This window comes from Sciurus carolinensis, chromosome 13 (genome assembly GCF_902686445.1).
Source record: "Sciurus carolinensis chromosome 13, mSciCar1.2, whole genome shotgun sequence".
NCBI lineage: Eukaryota > Metazoa > Chordata > Mammalia > Rodentia > Sciuridae > Sciurus > Sciurus carolinensis.
The window spans coordinates 12,444,097-12,463,277 of record NC_062225.1 but is presented as its reverse complement, the minus strand read 5'-3'; the positions used below and the strand labels follow the sequence as shown (position 1 = coordinate 12,463,277).

Below are 19,181 nucleotides of genomic sequence, written 5' to 3'. Positions count from 1 at the left end.
TGATTTGGGGTGAGTCAACTCTCTAACATCTATTATTTCATCTCTAAAATGAGAGAATAATAATGGTAGCTTCTTTGTTCAGTTGCTGAGAAGCTAGAGTAAATGCACTTACAAAACTTTCTATCTTAGAGACCTAGAGATTTGAATAGCCTTGGACCAGGACAGATTCCTTGCTTCCTCCCCCAAAGCACAATAGCCTTATACCATGGAAGTCCTATCGTGTCCAGTTGTTCCATGACAAGTTGTTAGGCTGTTTAGATGTTCTGGTCTCCTGCTGTTGGTGTTATGAGTAGGTTTCTTTCCAAATCATACATATTTCGGTTTCCAATGGTTTCATAAGAAAAAAATTGAAAGAGAGAAAGACTTATCTTTCTGCTTTCATTAAGTTAACTTGCAGTGGAAAAGCAGGGTAGTGCACACCCCCTGTTTTATCCCAGGTTCCGCCTTGGAAACTGAGGGGTGAGCCACAGTAGGTGTAGGGCAGAAGAGAGACTGGCTCAGAGACAGTTAGGTGAGCCCTCTCTGTAGGAACAGGCTCTCTCCTGGGCCCTGCTGTGGACACTTCCTGGAAGGCCCAGACCTTCTGGGTCTTCTTGTTATCAAAGTTTGAAGCCATTTGAACTCATGCACAAGGTTGTGCTCTCTAAGTCCTCTGTATATAAACTTCTTATGGCTTTTTGGGGGGAGACTCTAGATAGGAAATGATTTTAAAGCAAAGTGCCTCTTAAAGTACTTTTTGCTTTTTCTCCAATTTCCTAAGGCAGAATTATAAATCCACTGAGTGTATTTTCTTTAAGAAAACACTGGAAAGGTGAGGAGAAATGCCAATGAGAAGTCTCCCCCTTCTCTTCTATCTGATGGAAACTCCTGGCCTTCAGGGGTGGCAGTGGGGAAACACATTGTTAGAGTCAACTTAGAATAGCCTAATTCTTTGTCAGCTCTCTTGAGAAGCTTCTGGAAGGTTATGGAAGAACTTGACTCCAGTCTGAGAAACTCACGGTTTTAAGGGCAGTTGGGAACCATACGCATCCGTGTGAAACAGTTTGGGCCAAGCTCTCCGGATCCTGTTGCCCAGGCTGACTTCCCTGTGAGCGTCAGTCTCACCTGATGTGATTACTTATTTATTAGTAGTGCTCACTTACTATCATCCCTCCTGGGGAGAGGCTTCACACACAGGTTCTGTGCTTTTGTTTATGTTCTGCTTACAATAAGTAAAGCTAGGGATGTCTGCATTCCCAGCAACAATTCTGTTTTCAGTCATTTCACATTCATCCTCTGCTTTGGTCCTCCCGAGAGTCTTGGATTGTGTTCTGTGTTACTGCCGACATTCATTCATTCATGCACTCACATCCTAAGGCCGCTTGGGAGTGCTTGGGATTTTGCAAAAGGGATTTGGCTGATGAGATAGCTGATTTATGTATTTAGTGATCTCTCTATCTATGATTTATTTCTTTATGTATTTTGTGCTTCTGTTTGGTCTTTGTGTTTCAATTTGTGTTTTGAGACCACTGAAACCCACGGAGCCATACTGTGCCTAAGTCTCTGAACCAATGTGTGTCACTGGTGAGACCCCAAACCTCCATTTCTCTACCAAATGTGTTAATAGGTTGGACTACTATTTTATGAAACGTAGCACTTATAAAAATGGTGTGATCCTAAAAACCCTCAGTAGGCCCTAACGTACATGCATACATCCCTGTGCTCACTGAAAACCCTTTAATCTGCAACCGTAGGCCAGTGGGACAGCGCATGGATGTAAAATTCACTGCCTCAGTAATCACAAGTCCAGGAGGAGGCAAAGCGAACCCAAGGATATGATTCTAGGTAGTTTAGAAAATAGTATCATTTACCAAATAGGGTAGTTTCTTAGTTTAGCCTGGGCCAGCAGTGTGCAAATATATCCCCTGCCATGTAAATAACCGATGGCTGCCGTCAACTGTTAGCCACCACTTAATTGAAATGAAATTAGGTAGCAATTACTGGCAATTGTGGGTTCATTTACTATATTTTTGTCAATTTATTTTAAGCAAGTGGTAGATTTGTTTAGCAATCAGGCTCCTAGAGGAATCAAAACCAAACAGAAAATAAAGCTCCTACACAAGGTGGTTGGGTGGGTGGAGTAGAAAACTCTGAACAACTTAATGATGGAAGTGTGCAAACCACAAAACCAAAATGGGCATGGGTCATTTACTGATGCAGGGGTTGAAAGAATGACAGGTCCTAGGGCTTAGCATCTAGCCCGGGGCTACAGAGTAAAAATTGCTTTCAACTATGGACCTGCATGGAATGTTTGCAATCCGGGTCACAGTATCCCAGAGTCCTTATTAGCGCAGGCTATCTGTGCATACGGTCCTCTCAGAAATCATCACCAGAACTTAATTAGTCTCAGGCTCTGTCCTTCCCCCTAAATGATGCCTTTGCACTGGAAAGTTTTACCTGTATAATGATCTCATCAAATTAAATCCTTTCTTGGTCAAACCCCTTCATCAAATGTTATTTCTGAAATGGAGGGTGGTGGTAAAAACAGAAAGCTTAGAGCCATATGGAGATGAAGCTCAGCAGAGATCAAGATGTTTGGTATCATAGAGGCCTGTTGAATCTGATCAGAGCTGTAAAACCCACACCTGCACTCCCAATTGGTCACAAGTGGTGTGAACTCTATTGGGTGCTGTGCCTCCTGTGAAGCTCGAGACCAGGACATTTCTAAATAAGAGTATTCTGCATGGCCAAGGGCCATGTCTTAACAGCAAGGATCTCGTTTCCCACCTGGCTGTATTAGAAATTCTCCTGGCATCAGTGAATTTCTTTTCTCAGCTCGAGGAGACCACATTTCACAGCCAGATAGAATATATGCAGAAAACTGAAAACCATCCCAGGTCATTACTGTTATTTCCTGGAGCAGACTTGCAGTGTGGCACACAACTAAGCCAATTTTACTTTCTGGACCGTCTGAAGGGATGGCATGTGGGTTTCATGTTTATTCACTGTGCTTTGGAGCATTTTGCCGAGTCCACGTGACACAAACCTGCTATTGGTCTTCTTTTGAAGGCTGGAAATCTGACCGTATGAGTGGCAAAAACTGAACTCTTCCCAAAGCAGAAAGTGGTTCTTACCTGCATCCTCCCACCCCAGTCTATCCCACTTCTAACTTCAAAAAGGAAAACTGAACTCATTAATAGAGTAAATTCAGATGCTGACTTTCAGCAGGAAGTCGCCAAGGTGCTCAAGTGCATAGTTGGTTTTGTTTTATGTGAAAGCCAGTTAGCAGCAAATAATCAAATACAAAATTAAAAACCGTGAATAACCCTACATCAGAAGTGAGTCATATCATTCACAGAAAGGTACAGTATTTATTTATTTGCTATTTATTTGTCATCTTTCTTAAAGCTACAAGTTCAGTTTTTTTCTTGGAAGGAAAAAATATGATTCGCTCTTTATAGGATCCATATGCAAAAGAATTCAATACCTAAACTTTTCCAGCATACAGATGACCTCTTCTCTTGCATGTCATTCTCTTAATATTCCTTGAAAAACAGCTTTGTACTGCGGTAGGAGCCTGCTCTCAAGTATTGGGAGACTGATTGTCCCTTCACAGAAGTAGGTTTTAGAGATATTGGAGTGCTGTAGAAATGCAGAAGGTCACAGATGGGAGCTGTAGCGATGGAGTGATTAGTGTGTTTCATGTGCTCGTTTCTGTGCTTACCCTCCTTAGCACTCAGGAGAACGTCCTCTGTGACGGGCTTGTGCAGAATTGATTTGGGCAGCAGAATCCTGGGGAGACCCTGGTCCTGGTAGCTCCCCTTCGAAGTTCTTGTGAGCTGAGGGATTTAGTTCCAGGAGATCTACCTAGAGTACCCTATTGGTGCTCAAGGCAGCTTTTCCAAAACATCTTAATGTGAGGGATAAAAGAATTCCCTGTCACTTGAACGGATGCCTTACTGTTTTTCCTATTTGTGATTTTCCTTGAAATTAGAGAGATTGTTTTCTGTTTTTTTTTTTTTTTTTTTTTTTTTCCAAATCGGATTGCTGAGAGCGACATCTTCAGCTACTTCTGTCTTTGGCACCAGTGGATTTGCCCTTGTGTGTGACAGGAAACTCTCTATTAGTGTTAACTCCACGATGAAGCAGTATTACCCAAAAGGTCTCATGGGTGACTCTGGGTATGCATATGTGTGTGTGTGTGGTGCTTGCCTGCATGAGTTACACACACCTTCATGCATATTTGACTATTTTCAAGTCTGTGAAGAGCAATTAACTATGAGATTACTATTTAAAAACTAAATTTGAAATCTCTAGTTATGACTATTAGAAGAATCTACTGGGTAAGATATTTTTTAGCTCATTGGATACAGGCTAATTGGTTAGACACAACATCTTTTAGAGAGGCAAACATCCTACTAAGAATCGGTCTTATCTTACTGATGACCCAGTCTGGAAATAATGAGTCTGAGGTTGAAGAAAGGATTTAATGCAGGCAGTAATGAGGCCAGGGCATGAGTCAAGTCCTGCTCCCAGCCTTGGCTCTGGAATCAGATCAGGATTCAGCTGCCTTCAATGACGAGGAGACAGCCAGGCTGGCAGTTCACATCATCAATTCCCTCAGCCCCTGGATGTGAACTTGAGCAACCCTGTGTGCTGCCCTGGACCCACAGAGATCTCTTCCATTGAGAGATGGGAGCCCTCCTGGGTCGGCAGTTGAGCCTTCACTGAATGCTTACGGGTCCTATAGTTCGTGGAAGAAGCTCAGTAGTTATGTCTTTTTCCATTGCTGTGGTTGAGATTTGAAGTCAGAAGTCCCAAAAGATCAGCAAGGAAGTGTGGAGTGGAAGGGTTTGCTCTCTTCCATTCGATTCTCAGTCTTAGTAGTTCTGATGCCTGGCTTGTTGGACTTAGGGTCTAGACACACAGCAGCCATTGTGGGCCTTGCAGGTGCCTCTGTGAACCCTGTGAGATGGGAGAGATGGGGAAATGGGGACAGGTGATCTGCAGAACCAACTCATGCCCTGACCACGGGAAACCCCTATGACTGAAGGCCACCTCACGGAAATTGCTATGTAGAGTGTGACTGAGGGAGGGGCCAATTCTGCTGATTTTTCAAAAACAAGTCAGGCAGGAGGATTTAGACATGGTCTTCTTAATTTCTAAAGATGAGATCAATATTTGGAAACAGTAGATAGACTGAACAAAATGGGCTTGTTCGTCATGGAGACTCATGGCACACCAGTTTGTCCCCTCTGTTCCAGAATTCTTTGGGCTACGTGAAATTTTATTTCCAGTACAGATGCTTCTTGACTTATGATAGGATCACATTCCAGGAAGACCTTCTTCTATTGAAAATATCAGAAGTCAGGAATGCATGTAGCAAACCCAAGCTGTGCGACAACATGCTTAGCAGCATAGCTCACTATTCAGTCTCAGTTGTTTCCTCTTGAGATGGTGTGGCTGACTGGGTGCAGCAGCCCAGATCACAAGAGAGGATTATGCTTTGTAGCACAAGAAAAGATCAGAAGTCAAAAATTGCAAGTCTGGTTTCTACTGAGAGGATACCACTTTTGCACCACTGCAAAGTCAGAAGATCATATGTGACACTTCGTAAATTAGACCTGTTGTTTTCTCCTTTTGCATTATTGAGGACTGAACCCATGGCCTCACACTTACTAGTCAAGTGCTCTACCTCCTCGCTACATCCTCAGTCCTAGGCATTGTCTGTCTCTAAACCTGGTTCTATTAAGGAAGCTAAACCTCATAGCTGTGACACTTATGCAATTGATAGTCAAGTTAGTGCTGATCTGAAGGAGTACAGTTCTCAGCAAGTGACTGTTATTAAAATAGAAATAAATGTAAGATACTCTGATCATTGGTAAGTGGGAAGGCTGTTATGGAATATTTAAGGGAAAGACATTCATGTTTTACCCCTTGACCAAATAGCATAGGTAAAAGGGACTGGACTAGAGCTCAGGAAGTCATGGGACAAGCTATGCAATGGTTTCATCATGTGACCGGTAAACTCTGTGGGTAAGTTAGACATCATCCTGGCAATTACTAATTACCTAACTCAAAATGTTACTTCCTCTCATCTGTAAATAATATCAATTTAAATATTGTAACTGTTGTGTTCTTTTTCACCGAATGCTATTTAAAATAAACCAACAGAAGAACTGATGGAATAAAATTGCATGTCGTGGAAAATATCATGTTAATATGTTGTAAAATGCTCATCCATTTCCCTGACATTTAACTAAGACTATTTTTTCATGTTACTTATTTCTTCCTTGCAGTTGCCAAATATTCTCATGTCTCGCTCCTTATTTTTGAACAGCCTACCCACTGAGCATTTTAATTTGGTACTCAGAGAGTTGCTGCACAGAAGCCCAGTTCAGAGTCTGCTTCAGCAGATGGGTTAGTAGTTTGGGTCATACCAAACTACTACCAGCAGAGATCCATGTTGCCAGCATCCTCTCTTCTGTCTGTTTGTTTAGCAGTGTTTATGCAGTTATGTCAATATTTCATTTTGCTTTGCCATCATTATTTTATAACAATGAGAAGGAATGGAAAAAAAAGTGACTGGAGAATTATTTCCATTATGATAAAATACACATAATATAAAATTTACCATGTTAACCATCTTAAGTGCACAAGTTAGTGACATTAAGCGTATTCACATTGTTGTGCTGGCACCACAAACATCCATCTCCAGAGCTTTGTAATGAATCTCTGTTCCTAATCCACACAATTTTCCCGATCCTCCTGCTGACCTCCATTCTACTTTCTGTCCCTATGAATTGGTCCATTCTATCCACTCACTCAAGTAAGTAGAATCACATAGTATTTATTGTGTGTGTTTGTGTGTGTGTGTGTGTGTGTTTGGTGACAGCAAAGATTATAAGGAAGAACAGTATAGTTCTATCAACCTTAATGAAATTGAGACAAAGGTGGAAATCACCAGCAGTCATAAAAGCATAAACCTTCCGTGTAATCAGATATAAAACAGTTGGCTATATATTCTATTGGGAAATAAAAGAACAAAATTAAAGGTTAAAGAAAACAGAAAGTGTTATAACTAGGAATGTGAGGGTTGTGTTAGAAGGTGAGGTTCAAGGTCCTGAACTTTCAGCTTTGGGAACTCCCAGTTAGAACATGCACATCTATAGCAGTGGTATATCTTCTTAGGCTCAGCATATAATCCCTCATGGGGACCAAAGAGATCAAAAACATATTAAGAGCTTTTCTCTTTATTGCCATTTTTGTCTGCCTACACTAGAAAATACTCATGTTTCTCTACACCCTCAGAACCCTTCACACAGAAGGTCTGGATGTTTTTCTCACACCTCTGTGGAAGCCAACTGGGTGACCTAAAATTTAGTTCTGACACTGATTACCTGACTTCCATTATGATAAATGGAAGAGCCCAGAGTTTAAGAGCTCAGTCTCACTTTGGATGCCCTACATCTGAACAACTGGGTATAACTAGGGCTCCCATGACGTCCTCTGCTGCTTTGATAATTTGCCAAAGTAGCTCTCAGAACTTAGGGGAAACACTTAAGGTTTCTGGTCCTGGTAAAAGATAAAATGAAGAGCTGCACGAACAAGTACCTAGGGCAGGGTCTGGCAAGGGTGGGAAACTACCCTGTTCCCTGCTGGCTCAACGTGTCCTCACGTTCAGCAGCCCAGAGCTCTCTTACCCTGATTGCTCAAGGTTTTCATGGAGGGTCTATTTAGATAGGTGGCTAATTAAATCATTGGCTATTGGTGATGAATTAACCTCTAGCCCCCTCCCTACAGTTCAGGTGGCAGGGGGAGGGGGACTCAAAGTTCTAGTCATGTTTTGGTCTTTGTCACAACTAGCTCCATCCTGCAGCTGCCCAAGGGTCCCCAGCCACCAGTCATCTCCTTGGCATACAAAAGAAACGTGTACGACTTCAGAGATTCCAACTGGGCTCCTTCCTGTGGCAGGAACCAAGGCCAAATTTTACAACCAACGAGACTCCTGCCACCTTATCATTGAGGCGATAACAAGGGTTTCAGGAGCTTTGTGCCAGGAACTGGAGCAGGGACCAACTATATATTTGTTATGTCACAACCTACTACATACTGTATGAGACAATGGAAGCGAGAAAGTGAATAGAACTTGCCCTGTTTTATTTATAGGGCGAGCTGTGAGCATCTGTTCTGATGGGTGCAGTAGAACTTCGAATGAATCTGGGAACTCACCTCCTTGGATTTGAAAGATGGATGGGCCACTTTTTTGTGTGGTGGTTGAAATTTGGCATTTGGAATCAGTTGACTTTTTTGAAGGTGTTCTTTACCAAGTTGAAGTTCTTTCATATTCCTAGTTTGTGAGAATTATCATAAATGGGTGCTGAATTTTGTCAAATACTTAAAAATTTTTTTATTATGACAGTAGAATGCATTTATGCATTTTGATATATCATACATAAGTGAAGTATAATTTCTCATTTTTCTGATTGTACATATTGTAGGAGCACATCGGTCATGAAGTCATCTATGTACATGAGGTAATAATGTCTGTTTCACTCTACTCTCCTTCCTACCCACATACCCCTTCCCCTCCCTTCACTCCCCTCTACCTAATCTAAAGTAATTCTGTTCTTCCCCAGCACCCCCACCCCCATTAGCATTTACTTATCAGAGAAAACATTTGGCCTTTGGTTTTTTAGGTTTGGCTTATTTCACTTAACATGATATTCTCCAACTGCATCCATTTGCCAGCAAATGCCATAATTTCATTTTTCTTTGAAGCTGAGTAATATTCCATCATATATAATATATATATATATATATATATATAGTATATATATATCACTTTTTTTAATCCACTCATCTGTTGAGGGGCACCTAGGTTGGTTCCATAGTTTAGCTATTGTGAGTTGAGCTGCTGTAAATATTGATGTGGCTACATCACTGTAGTATGCTGATTTTAAGTTCTTTGGGTATAAACCAGAGAGTGAGATAGCTAGCTGGGTCAAATGGTGACTAATACTTTTAATTCATCCATCGATATAATCCTGTAATCCTTCTTCATTCTGTTGATATGATGGATCTTATTGATAAATTTTTGTTAATTGAGCCATCCTTGCATCACTGAACTAAATCTCATTTGATCATGGTGAATAACTCAATCTATGTACTGCTAAATTATTTGCAAATATTCTGATGAAGATTTTTGTATCTATTCATAAAGGATATCGGTCTTTTTTTTAAGGGGGGAGTCTTTGTCTTGTTTTGGAATGAGGGTGATATTGTGAAGTTATCTGGGCCTGAGATATTTCTTTTTTGGATGTTTTAACATTATAATCCCAATTTTTAAACTTTCTTGCTAGTTATAGGGGTAGTCAAATGATATATTTACCCATATTGGGTAAATAGTGACTGTAGTTTTTAAAGAATTGGTTCATTTCAGTTAAGATAGGAAGGACATAGGGTTGATCAGAGCATTCCCTTTTTAGGCCTTTGATGACAGGGTTTGTAAGGATAGAGCTGTTTTATTCCCAGTACATCAGAAGAGTTTTGTTGCGTCTCCTTTTTCAGTATCGGGTTGGGAGAGGTTGCCTCATTATTGTCCAGTGGGAGAAGTTCTCATTTCTCAAGTAGTCTTGGCTGGCCCCACGGGGAGGGTGGATTCTTTATCACCCAGATTAGAACAGAATCCCCTTTCCCTCTTTCGGTTTTCTCTCACTGGGGAGGCTGGGGAGTTTCCTGCCCTCTGGCAAAGGTAGAAGCTGCACTATCCACTCACCCTGTGCTGGAGTGGGGCCAGGGTTTCATTTGGATGTTTGGCTGAAGTCGAACCACCATTGTCTAACACTTTTCTTTTCTTGAACTTTTTGCAGTCCCTTATGAGATAAAGGAGGGTATGTTTGGGATTTTTTTTTCTGTGCCCATTAGTATTTCCTGGTCATTGACTTCAGCTCCAAGTCTGGGATTCGTTGGAAGCAAAAAGAATATCAAGAGAACTCAATTCACAGCCTTGTCATTCTCTAGCTCCAGAGGCCCTGCCAGTCTTCCTTCTTCTTTCACCTTCTAGGATTGTCTCCTGCTTGTTTTATTCATAAAGTTTATAATATCTGGGCTGTTTAGATATACTGAGTGGGAAGAATGGAAAGCCTTTCCCATCATCATGGGCTCTGCATGCTCCAGGACCTTCCTGTCCATCTGTCCTACCATGTTCTCCTTCTCTCCCTTCCGACTCAGGGCCCCTATTTATGTTCCACAAGTAGAGATCTGTTTCGAAATCTTCAATTTTCTTACCTTTTATGTTTTTGCACAGACTTTATGAAAACTGAGTTCATCATTGACCTTAAAACTCTTTACTTTTGTCACTGATGAAAATCTATCCCCTCTTAGTGAGGATTACCTGTTGGTCTTGTAGATTCTCCCCTCCGCCCATTGTTAAACTCTTGACCTTCATGGAATTTTCCACTGTAATAGAAATAAAAGAGAAACTTGTAAGACTGTATTGGTTGGGTCTCTTTATTTACCTGCTCCAATAACCTGGTGCAGTTATGCTTTCTTTCCGTATTGGTGTATGGTTTCTAACTTTGTATGAACTTTGGGCGCCTCCGCACACCATTATCGAAATGCACCATTTTATTCCCATGATTCATTGGGAGGGTAATGAACACGTGGGGCCATGCATTGTCAGTGGGGTTGGGTGAGTCTGCAGCATTACCTTTAGGAAGCTGTTGCTCTCCTCTCGTGTACTATGGAAAATTTTGGCCATTTCTGATAGCTAAATCTGCTATCAATTCATTAAATTCTGTGATATTTTCAAGGAGATTCTGGTTGATATCTTCCATCTTGGTTTTCTCCCTTCAAGTTTTTCTTTGTTATTCTCCACCTCAATAAATGACCTACCTGTACACCTCATTATTTGAACCCCAAACTGTGGATCCATCCTTGCCCACCTGTCTCACCTCCTCATCTGGCAACATATTCTACTGAAGCAACTGTCAGAATGTACCCCTCCTCCAACACCTTGCCATACTGACCCACACCTTAATGAGGACACCCACCAGCCCTCTCCTAGAATCCTGGGAAAGACTCCTGGCTGTTATGCCTGCTTCCATTCTTCAGCAGCAGCCGGAATGACCCTTCATAGCTGTGTGTCTCATCATGAGCTTCACCCTCCCCAAAGCCTCCTGTGGCTTCTCATTGCTCTCAGGACATAGCCAAAGTCTTTCCCATCATCATGGGCTCTGCATGCTCTAGGATCTTCCTGTCTCTGTCTTCTCATTTCCTACCACGTTCTCCTTCACTCCCTCATGGCTCAGGGTGCTCCTGACTGGGTGCCTGTATCTTTGTTCCTTTCTTCCTTATTCTTCTACCATGTTTCTTTCCTGTATTTCATTCAGGGTTTTCACTGCCTCTCACCCATCAGAGGCTTCCCAGGGATATTTCAGGGATCTGCTCACTCTTCTCTGCTTTTCTTTGAATGCTCATCCTCACCTGCTCCTATTTATGTACTGACTGATGTATTTAATTTGTTTCCCACCACTAGATCATGTCCTGAAGGCACAGGGACTTTGTGTAATTTCTGCTGTATCCCTTTGCATATCTGCTAAGATACCTAGTACATGGTAAGAGATCAGTAAATATATATTGAAGAAAGCAAAAGCGATTCAATGAGGTTGATCATCTTTATTGCCCCAGTTTTCTCCTATCATACATATAGTGCCTCCATTAATAATCTGGGTAAATGAAAAATTTTCTACTGAATTTTCTACTTTCATAAACATGCCACCTGCAAAAGCTACAGTTCCTTGTTTTGTTATATGGAGGTGTTCTTTTTCACTGCTAAGTAGTCATATTCTTCTGAATGGCTCTTTTTCCTGAATGTCTCTTATGGGATTGTGTGTAGATCCCTTTGGGGGTCTGGGCTGTTCTTAAGGTTTTTAGTCCCATGTTTACAGACAACTTATTGCTTTCTGCAGATGGTTAATCATATCCATTTGGTTTAATGCTTTCAAGGGACAGTCTGGCTCCCTTTATTTCCAAATTATGTTCTCTGGTGCCTTGTCCTTTGGAAGGGCTTCTCCCTGTCACTCCAAGTGTGAAAGTCAAGGTGCTCTGAGCCTTCTGCTCTAGCTCCCGCTAGCCCTGGTGCAGGGGCGCATCTTCCACAGTTGGTTTTCTGGCCTTGTGCAGTGTGGCTTCTTGCCCTTTGATTGTCACGCCCTGATCGTCACCCTGAGCACAGAGCCAAGCACACCACCTTCCGTGGGCCGTTCTCACCTTTCCCAGCCTTTCTTTCCTCAAGCCTTTAAGGCAGCTGCATTTCCCTGGTGGATTAGAAAAGCCACCTCCAGCAACCTCAGTGTCCCCTCCTCTCCTTGAGTCTCCTCGTCTGAATTCATTTCTCTCCCCTCTTCTCCAGTATGCATTACAGCTCATCTTGTATAGCACATATCACTTTGTATCCCATATCATAATTAGTTATCATCTCGTCTTATCTTTTGTACTAAATATAGGCTCCTTGAAGACAGAGTTCATTCTGATTCAACTCCAGGGCCCTCAGACTCTCATACACAGAAGGCGCTCAATATACAATCTGATTAAGGGTTTAATTCTGTGTTTTTCTTTTCTTTTCCCTTTCCAAAGTCCATCTCAATAGTCCGAACTACTTTTTTTTTTTCTTTGAAAGTGGCTACATCATTTAGGAAATATTAAATACTATTTAAATTCTGCTTGGAAATAATCCAAATAACTTTTTAACTTTTCATGTGATTTTCAATATTTTTGCACTGTAAGTTCTCAGTAAATGTAATAAGTGGAATATTTAAGAAACCTGTTTATTTATAGCTGTATTATTTTTGGCAGGGTGATTTGTAGATGTATCTTGTAGTCCAGCAGATGACTGAATGTTATGATAAATCTATACTCACGTTAATAAGTTTCTCATGTACATCAGTTAATTTTGATTTATTTATTGAATTCATTCATTATATTATTTATTTTATGTATTACTTATTTGCTTATTACTTTTTTGCATTATTTATTTACTCAGTATGATTCAATTTTCAGAAACCGTTTCTGTTATTCGGTCTTTGTCCTCTTGAGTTACCATGTAGTGATGGCAGATTTGTTCGTGTATCTGAAATGATGCATCTCACTGTATTCTGTTTCTGTATTTCTCTTGTTTACTGCTGTTCTGTTTTGAGACATATATTTGGCTACTATGTACATTGAGATACATAAAAATCAGAACTTTTAGACTTGGAAGAACTTGCTTATCCCTCTTAATACTTGTCAAAACAAGTTTAACATGTCCATAAATGGAACTCTTCTCTTCCCTAGACATATAGGCTGGACCTTGGGTCATTCTTGACTTTCAGTCCAGGGCTTCCTGAAGCATGCTTTGAGGATCACTAGTTCTGGGACCCGGTGCCTGGATGGGCAGCCACCATGTGTGTGGTGCCTGTTGGTACCCACAGGTACTTACCCTGTATTTAACCTGAGCTTGGCAAATATTTGTTGATCCAATAGATGCCATTATTTTCTCTTCAAGCCCTTTTAAAATATTGAAGAAGAAATAAATGAAATCTAGAACATTCCATAGAATGTTTGTCTCTGTCTTTGCCTAGAGTTAGTGCTTGCTCTCCTGAGATTCTATCTCTACTCACCCTTGAGATTTCCTCTTCTTCTTCATGCTAATTAGAACAGTGTGGTTGGTTGGTTTGGGGTTTTGTTGTTGATTTTTAGACTTATTTTGACAGTTTCTGTTGGAGGAGGTTTTCTGATTCTAACTTTTACATTGTTGCTCTCTGTGGATCCTGTTATCTGGAGGCTTCCTGCATTGTTTCACACTTTGTTCCCTTCCCAGAATTTGACAGATAGGTTATTTTAGACATAATGAGAAAATCGAGTGAATTCATCACATTGCACTTATTCATAGGTCTTTAGTTTTTAGGCCCAATCAATTTCAGCACTTGGATACAGAGAAAAATTAAAATAGATGCACCTTAGTAGAGCAATCTCTTCATGATGTTTTGTGTAAGTGACCTCTAATCCTCATTGTTTTCACACTACATTTCTACTGCAATGAAAATAAAATAATAGATTTTTAAGGCACCAACCGTCATTCACTTTTATGTACTAGTAATAAAAGTTGAATCACCCAAGATATGTCCCAAACACCCTAAACAGAAATTAGCAGGAAATATAAAGAATACACGAAGCCAGGAGTTGGGAATGTTATTGCCTGGGACCCAGATATGACCTGAAGTTGGCTTTGTAAGGCCTGTGGGGTAAGAATGACTTTTACATTTTTAAGTGGTGAAGATCATATCTAAAGAAAAATATTCCGTGACCTATAAAGTTATATGGGATTCTCGTTTCCCTATTCGTTAATGAAGTCTGATTGAAGCACATCAAACCCATTTGTTTGACTGTTATCTGTGGCTGATTTGCACTGCAAAGACAAGAAAATATGGACGGCAAGCTGAAAATACTTCCTGTGTAACCCTTTTCAAAGAAAAGTTGACCAGTCTCTGGACTACACAGATTACATCTGTAGTGGCTCATGGTTCAACCTGGTAAAGAACCTGGTAAAGAGTTCTAATACATTTCTTGGTCATATCAGGTGGAAAGACGATGGTGGGAAAGCCAATCCTACCAACTTCAAATTTTCCTTGAAGAAATACTTAGAGGGAAGGCATAAAGGCATGCCCATTTGTGATTGGTGATCTATTTGTTTTATTCTGAGTATTAGAATTTTCTAATTTGTTTGCACTATTTATTTTATTGATGTATTTTTATTCCGGTAGCTCACAAAAGTACAGATACTTACACACACGAAACCTTGTTTGTCAGCACAGGGTTATACCTTACAATTCAACAGCTCTGCTTTTGTTCACCAAGTAGCAAGGAACTAAGATCTATGGTTAGCACTTTTCATATCACCCCTTCTTGCCCGTAGATCAACGGGGCAGATTCAGCAAGGGCTATCCTCTCTTTAGAAGGGTCGCTGAGGTTGATTTTGAATGACAACATTGAAATTCATTAGAGAAAGGAGAGCAGATTTTTTAGAAATGGAAATGCCTGATTTCTTCAACAAATGCTCCTGGGTTTGTTGCAGTTTTTTCCTGATTGTAATACGACCTAGTTTCTCTCCTCCTTGCTTCCTCCACACCCCTTTGCCTTCTGTCCCAGCGGCCCTTCTTCCTAAGTGCACCCTGCATTTCTGTTGCTGTATTTTATTTACTTCTCCTTGATTGTTTCAGACTGGCTTGGGCTCCTGGTCAGGATCAGTTAGGGGCCTTGAGCGTTGGTCTCTGAAATGCATGTAGAGGCTCAGAACCCTGCTCTCTCCCAACCACCTGGCTTCCTAGCCTCCACTCTGGCGAGCCTCCTTGTGAGACCACTGGGTCCCCAAAGCCGAGTAGGTGAAAGGAAAGAAAAAGGCACACAGAACGAGTGGGAGCTTCTAAAAACAGGCCTTGCCCAGATTCCCAGTTTGCATCCAAAGTCTTCTTTTAAAATGTTTTTCCTGGGCATTCTTTTAAAACATTTTTTCTCTTGCTCTTTCCTGTAGAACAGGGAGAGGTGACTCAAATTTGGGGGCATTTGTGACAGTAAAGGTGTAGGGAGAAATCAGAAAGTCACCCACCCAGTTATTCTCACAGATCTTTACCTGGGAGGTGCATTTGTCTCTATTATACAGATGAGTCAGTGGGGCTGGTCATGCCAGTAACCTGTCCACAGTCAGAGAGGCAGAGAGGGGGACAGCTGCTCTCAAGCTGGGGGCTGTCATCCGATGGCAGCTTTGAAGGCAGGAAACCTTCAGGTAGGAGCTGTGTTCCATAAACGTGGTGATTGCACTCGGATCCTGGGAGGCCAGGGAGATTGCTCTTGGCAAGTTTCTTATCCTACAGGAAATGCGAATTGTAAAAGGACTCAGCATGTGGGTAGATTGGAAAGATAGGGTTGTCAGAGGACTTTTTAACTTCTCTGTGTAATGGTTAGGTCAGTGGACTGGGCAGAGGTCATAATAAAGAACAGCTTAATTCCTCACTGAGTTTTACAGCCTGTTATAGTAATAATTACACAATAATCAACACTGAAGAGACCTTCAAATACTCCACATACACATGTCCACTTTATCATATAGAAATTAGTTCTGCGAATCCTTTCAAAGTACTGTGATGACTGATGCTTTAGCTCACAAAGTTACTTCACACTGTGGTTTTAGTTCTGTTTGTTATAAGGATTTACATATTAGAACTTGTGCGATTGTTAGTTTCTTAGGATTTACTCTGTCTTTTTAGTATTACTGTCCCATAATTAGATACATGTCTGTAATAGTCCATTCATGTTCTTAGAACAGACGGGGACAATTTCTCACAGTTCTAGAGGCCTCAAGTCCATGGTCAAGGTGTTGGCATCTGGTCTCTGTAGAGGGCCTTCTTTGCTGTGTCCTCACATGGTGGAAGGCAGAAAGGCAAGCCAGGGCGGAGTAGTGCACTCACCAAACACTGCAAGAAGTTTCTTTCTTGAAGGTTTTTGTTTCTCTCAAAGGTCCCACATCCTAATACTATCACACTGGAATTTCGGAGGGGATCTACTTGGACTATAAAATTAATATATTCTGCTTTAATTCTAAAATATCCTTAACTCTCTTCAGGAGGACTTTCTATTGTCTTGCAAATAAATGCTCTTCTGATTTAAGCCCTGTCAAGTGACCTTTGTGAGCTAGGTGTCTCTGTTCTTCCGCTTTGCATTGCTGTGACAAAATGCCTGAAGAAACAACTTAAAGGAGGAAGGATTTAGGAGGCTCACAGTTTCACAGATTTTAGTCCGGGGCCAGCCAACTCCACTGCTCTGGACCTGAGGCAAGGCAGAACATCATGGCAGAAGGGCATGGTGGAGAAAAGTTGCTCATCAGCTCAGGACAGCTGGGAAACAGAGAAAAAGTGAGAGAGGGGAGAGGGCCAGGGACAAGTTACAGTCCCTGAGGGCATGCCCCAGTGACTTCCTTCCACCAGTCATGCCCCACCCGCCCACAGTTATCGCCTTTCAGTTCCCCAACTCCACCTCTGAAAATGGCAGCGATGGGAAGCCCCAACACCTTTGAGGGACATTTCAGATCCAAACCCTAGTTGCCCTCATGTGTTGGCATTTCTCTGCTCATTTTCTGCCACAGGACTCCTTTCACATATTCTCTGTGTTAAAGCTACAATGGACTCTGCCTTGGTTTGGGAAATGGATATTTCCCTCTGTGTTTTCCTTTCCTACATCTGTCTATGAGTTTAATGTCTGTTCATCTTTAAAGCTGGCATGGATCCTGGCTCCTCCACGGTGTCTTCTCCAGCACGTTAACTCCTCCCCTGTACTCTCACAGCTCTTAGCTGGGCTCAGTTCCACTTAGCCTTGTATATTGGAGTAAGTCACAAATAATCGATGCCATCAATTGACTTGGAGCTCTTTGAAATTGGAGATCATGGCCTATTTATATCTTTCACAAAGTAGATATTGATGCATCTTGGACTGATTTGTTTTCTCTGAAGGAACATATATCTCAAAAAATAAATATATCCAGACTTCCAAATGAAAGAATCTGAAATGAAAAATAAATAAGTTATTAATTTTTGTGAGTGCCAGAGATGGCAATAGTAATCCTCAGACTAGTCTGTGACCCAGCCAGCTTGGTAACACCCTGGATGAATATCTTTGAACCTGGGTGGCCACTTCAATTTTAAAAAGCATAAAGATGACTGCCTTGATTGTATGTTAGAGTTTTCATAAGGATGAAGTGAGATGTGACATTTGAAAATGTTGGGAAATCACTAAATCATTTTACATACAGAATTTCATTGTTTCATTTCATTTCCACAGTCCTAATATTTAAGAAAAACTTAGTAGGGGTTTACAAAAGAAAAATAAAAATAAATGGACTATCTAGACGATCTGTATCTGTAGCGTTGTCATTTTGATTTACAGTTCAGTTTGTACTTTGATGGAGATGAATGGTGTGGACATAAATAAAGGAACATGGATGGTTTTGAGGGGGTCAACTGATTTGCCTTGTAATCTGCAAAACCAGTCTCCAGGGAATCATGCTGGGAGACCTGGCAGATTTTGAAACGATCTTTTGCTTCCTGCACTTGCTCTTTCAGCTTATTGGTATTATCATTCATTGCCTGCATTTGCTCTCTTATCTCATCCTTTGCTTCGAGAATCATCTTAATCATGTATAATCTGAAGTCCTTTTCTGACATTTCTTCTAACATACTGTCATTGGATTCTATTAATATAGAATCTAGATTTGTTTGGATCATTTTCTTCCCTTGTTTTTTCATGCTGTTTATGTATCTTCCCCTCTAGCAGTGCAGATCTGGGGTATTGCAGATTTTCCCCTATAGGCTTATAGCGGCCCTATACGTTTCCAAAACCCTTTCTTTAAGGGGAGATCAATATTAGCAGTGCCCAATTCAGACACTATGCAATCCTAGACCAAATAGCCCCTATGAGGGCAATAACAAAATTGTCATAATAAACAGAATGAGTTCAAATATTACCTTCAGTAAAACAAACAGATTTGCAATAAGGTCTACAGTTTCTAATGGAGGACAAAGAGGATGCAGAGGGATGTAGAATGTGGCTGTTAATGGGATAAGAAAAGAATATACAGAAGTTATAGATAATAGAAAGGGTGAGAGTGTAATCAAAAGAAATTGGATGTTAGCATGCAAAAAAGGGAGAAAAAGACTCTGAGGGAATAGGTAAACAAAAGGCAAAGAGCAAGAAAAGAAAAGAAATAAAACTTAAATTTTTTCAATAAGGAGAAAAAAGAAAATCTACAGTATAATAGTCATATAGTAATGAAACCTCCCAGAATTCAGTAGCCTGATGCAGGAGAGGTACCAATGAGCTTCAAGTCTCCAGCAGGCGTCTCAAGATGGGATTTGCCCCACCTAAAGATGGGAGCTCCGGCTTCCAGGATTATCGAAGATGGCCGCTCTGGCTTCAAAATGTGTTGGCAAATGGGGAGCTGCAGCTCGGAGTGTGGACGTGGTCAGCTGGAGGTCCTGGAGGCGGGATGCGTTGGTCAGGCAGGGGTCCTGGAGGTCGGGTGTGTTTGGTGTGGTTGCGGGATCCTGGAGGCCGGGTGCAATTAGTCGATCTGGGGTCCCGGTGATAGGGCACAGTCAGTTGGTCTGGGGGTC

The 19,181-nt window shown here is 41.2% G+C and overlaps 1 protein-coding gene across 2 annotated transcripts in view; it reads left to right on the top strand.

The window, feature by feature from the left end:
- Window positions 1-19,181, top strand: part of Slc9a2 (solute carrier family 9 member A2) — a 93,928-nt gene that overhangs the window by 11,902 nt on the left and 62,845 nt on the right. The gene's annotated exons all lie outside the window — the stretch shown is intronic.